Below are 4014 nucleotides of genomic sequence, written 5' to 3'. Positions count from 1 at the left end.
ATCAAGAGATATTTTTTCAGCACGACAACCAAAGGACTCACACGGCTAGAATTGTTCAAGAATATGTGCATAACGAAGAATTGTCTTGGCCGGCGCGTGACATGAATGACAATGAACATCTCTGAGATCATCTTGACCATCACCTGAGACTGTGTGTACCCTCTCCAGTGAAACGACAGGAACTTAGACTGACACTCTTTGACTTATGGAACATCATCAGTTGACGACGTCAATGAGGAGACGTGTGTATTCCCTGACTTATTATGTGACTATTCATGTACTCTTTGAATGAACTGTGTAGGTTTTAATTTGGCAACGTTGTCTTTTTCTAAATGAATTGCGGCAAATGCAAGCCCAGCATTAAAATAAATATTCAGTCAAATTGTGGGGAAATAACAGCGCGATAAAATACTGGTAGATGCTGACATATTGAAATATATGAAACAAGCAGAAAAAGGAAAATAAACTATATGATACTTAGATTAAAGTACATACTAATCTCAAACTTTCGATTTGAGAATTAAGCTTGTCTGTAAGATTTGTATGCCTTTCAATGTGCTTCTCGTCTGAATCGATTTTCGTCTTTAGTTCTTCCATGTCCTGCAACATATGATATGACATACTGTATATTTCACTCATGTAATTTTATCATCTTGTTCATTCAAATATTCACATATGTGAAAAAAACGAAACGTCTAATGGGATGGATGATATTAGCCATGACCCTTGAGAAGCATTACTTCATGACGTCTCCAGTGCAGTAGACTGTTTGCCTGTTATCTAAGTCCAAACTTCGCACTCAAATACATGTATATTCCATCAGTATAGAGGCTGTTAGTAAATAATCGAGTGAGCATCTACATGTGTGATATGATAGCCTGTGTCCACCAATTTAGTGTGCGTGACCACTCGATCCCGTTAGTAGCCTCTTACGACAAGCATGGATAGCTGAAGACCTTCACGATCTTCACGGCTCTGATTATCGAACTATGCAAAGGTCAGCAGGCCTGAACACTTTAAGAGCAAGTTGTAAGCATGAGAATATTAATGATGTACAGCAACTTCCTTTACTTACCATTTTATGTTTCATTTCCACGTCTGCCATAAAGTCATCATCAGTCTGAATCCTCTGTCTGAAACAGCACAAAATGATTTAGAGGCTAGACAGTGGAACATTGTTTCTGTGCATGATAGAGATGCTACATGTTCAAGGGGCCTGATTTCTAATTATTGATTCATGATGAAAGGTCGTGACATTCTGCAACATAAGACACAAAACATTAAGAAATTTGAGACATGAAATAACTAAATTACCAGCAATGATATCCGATTTTCCGTCCATATCCACCGTCAAAATTGCACCGAATTCTGATACATATGCTTTCAGGTTTGACAAGCTATTGGTGTTGAAGACAGCTGTGTGTGCTACATATGTCTGAGTCATAGTAGTGTCCAGGCAGGTCTGAGTCATCTCTCCAGCATATCTCTCCACGCCCAGGATGTCTGACTTTGAGGCAAAGAGTAGGACATCGTTGATGTAGTCTAAAACCCTTGTGCAGGTCTTCTTGTCTTCTTCTCAGGCGGTGAAAAGAGCATGTTGTGCTGCCTTTGTCTCCTTCGTATGATTTTCTAGATCTATGATCAAGTTGAGATCTCAAAGATTGGAAAACGTGACTAATATTTTCTTTCAAAGAAACGTGCGTTTTGTCAGTGGCTTCGGTGCTTTATCTGATGCTCTGCATGTATGACTGGTGGCGAGTCTGTAACGTTGTTAGTTCATTCTTATGATATTCCAGTTGTTTTGTTACAGTGTCAGCAGCCACATCAACCTTCTCAACGTCGTGGTCAGCATGGTCTTCAATTCTGCATCTCGCACAGATTAATTTTTTGCAACATTTATCAAACAGATTAAGGGAGCCGTATTTATGGATACTGCAAAATTTCGGGACACTCAGTTTCAAGTCAGCAAAGTTTTGGGCTACATGGCTTCTGGTAACTTTGACGTTGCTGTGCATGTTCTGGCAGTTTTCACAGAGGAACTCTTCACAGTCCTGACACAAACACACGGCTTGGTTGCCGTCATCTTCGTGTGTACAGAGAAGTTCTGTGGGTTGATGTTTGACTGTCAAGTGGAATATTTCCATCTGTCTTACTGCATCCATCTGGAGGGGTGTGTCTGTGAGGTTGACCTCCCTCTGACATGTGGAGCATGATATCACACCGCCAGCTGCAGATGTCACACATGTCTCACACACGGCGTGTAGACAGGGCATTAGGTAGGGGGCGGAGGCCTTCAGGGTAAACCGCTCCTAGCAGACAGAGCACTTGGGGAAGTCGTTCATTCTGGTAGACAAGAAACATACAAAGTCCAACACATTGTAATGTGAACATTACCCACGGCAGTTCACGACCAAATAAGCACAAACCTCTCACAACTAACATTCTGACTGTCACGGAAATATATTGAAAGGTGAAAGAATAGTAAATGTAGAGATAGTATGAGGAAATCCGGTATATACAGTTTAATACGAGGTTTAATAGGAAGACTAACATCGGAAACCAGTGACTACACCATAATCAGGACTTCCGTGTCAGAATACAATGTTCAAAATATATTTTTGAAAAACGACTGTAAATCACTGAAATGCCATTAGAATAAGTTTAAGTGTAAGTCAATAATTGTTGTTTGATGTGACAAATAACTGTAATGTGTTGTTTAAGAGCATTTAGGTGGTGTCAGAATTCTGTACGACATATACATGTATACTGACGCTTTGCACTTATTTGTTACTGTAAGTCACCATGGTCCCTCGTATGGTGATCTACCTTCAGTTGTTGGCGATCCATAGCCTATTTTTATAATGTGTTGTCCATTATAGCTAAAATGTTTTAGATTTAATTACCAGTTTTACATGTATATCTGTGATAATCTGGTATTTTTACTGTCCTTCAGGCAGGATTTTACATTCTCAATTTATTAATTTTAATATTGATATAAATTAAATTGTTCTCATCACAATATGGCTGCAATATTGCCGATGTGACGCTGAATATTAACTCACTCACTCACCTACTAGCACTTATCTGTACACATTTTATAAGAATACTATGGGTAGGCTGTTCTAAACTGACAATCACTGCTAAGCTGGTGTCAGTTAAAGATATTATGTGTAATCAGTATCGGCGAATATGTCGTTGCACAAAACATACAAACCTATCGTAAACGAACGGGTAAAGTATTTGTCATTTTAATACTCTCTGTGAAATATCGACGTAGCGTTAAACAAGGCATTCCTTTCAAAGTCGCGCTGACATTATCCCCGACGACCAAGTGTCTCATATCCACACCATAACAGCAGCTAAAGGAGTCACGGCCATTGTGAATGAAACCCGTCCTATTTCTAAAGCGAAAGTAGGAATTGTGCAATGATTTAACTCGTATTTCAAGAATGAAAGTATAGCTGACATTTCGGGAATCCTGGTACTATAGTGACAAACACACGCAGTGTCTGACCCTTACTGTGGAACAGTTAACTCTGTACAGGTTGACAAAGTAAGAGACGAAACACAACACACCAACCTGGATTGGCAAATCCCTCCACTGTTGACACGTACGTCACTTCCGGAAGACGACGACCAAATCTGGTCTCATAAGTGATGACCTGATATGTGATATGTGTATTTATTTTAGCTGTAACAGCTCTTTTTCTTACCAACGAAGTATGCCTCAAACATATCAGTCACTGGTTCATCCTTTACACTATCGCTTGTTTATTTATGTAAGTTTGCAGGTAGCAAAATTCCAACGTTATGACGGCCGTCTGAACACCAGTCCAGACCGCACAGACCAGTGGTTTAAGTCATGAGCTTCAATCTGCGCCATTTTCATGACAATCGCACAAAATGCACACAACACAAGACAATATATACAGAATCCAAAACCCACATAATCAGGGGGTAACGGTGGTTTGTTTTCAGGGCATAGAGAAACCAATGGTTGACACATACTATCGT

The 4014-nt window shown here is 39.7% G+C and overlaps 1 pseudogene; it reads right to left on the bottom strand.

The window, feature by feature from the left end:
• Positions 1-1235: 1235 nt before the first annotated feature.
• LOC137280968 (transcription intermediary factor 1-beta-like) lies at positions 1236-2342 on the bottom strand (annotated as a pseudogene).
• Between the last annotated feature and the right edge of the window lie 1672 nt (positions 2343-4014).

This window comes from Haliotis asinina, chromosome 4, assembly GCF_037392515.1.
Source record: "Haliotis asinina isolate JCU_RB_2024 chromosome 4, JCU_Hal_asi_v2, whole genome shotgun sequence".
Classification (NCBI taxonomy): Eukaryota; Metazoa; Mollusca; class Gastropoda; order Lepetellida; family Haliotidae; genus Haliotis; species Haliotis asinina.
The sequence above is the reverse complement of the archived record's forward strand: the minus strand, read 5'-3'. Positions and strand labels throughout refer to the sequence as shown.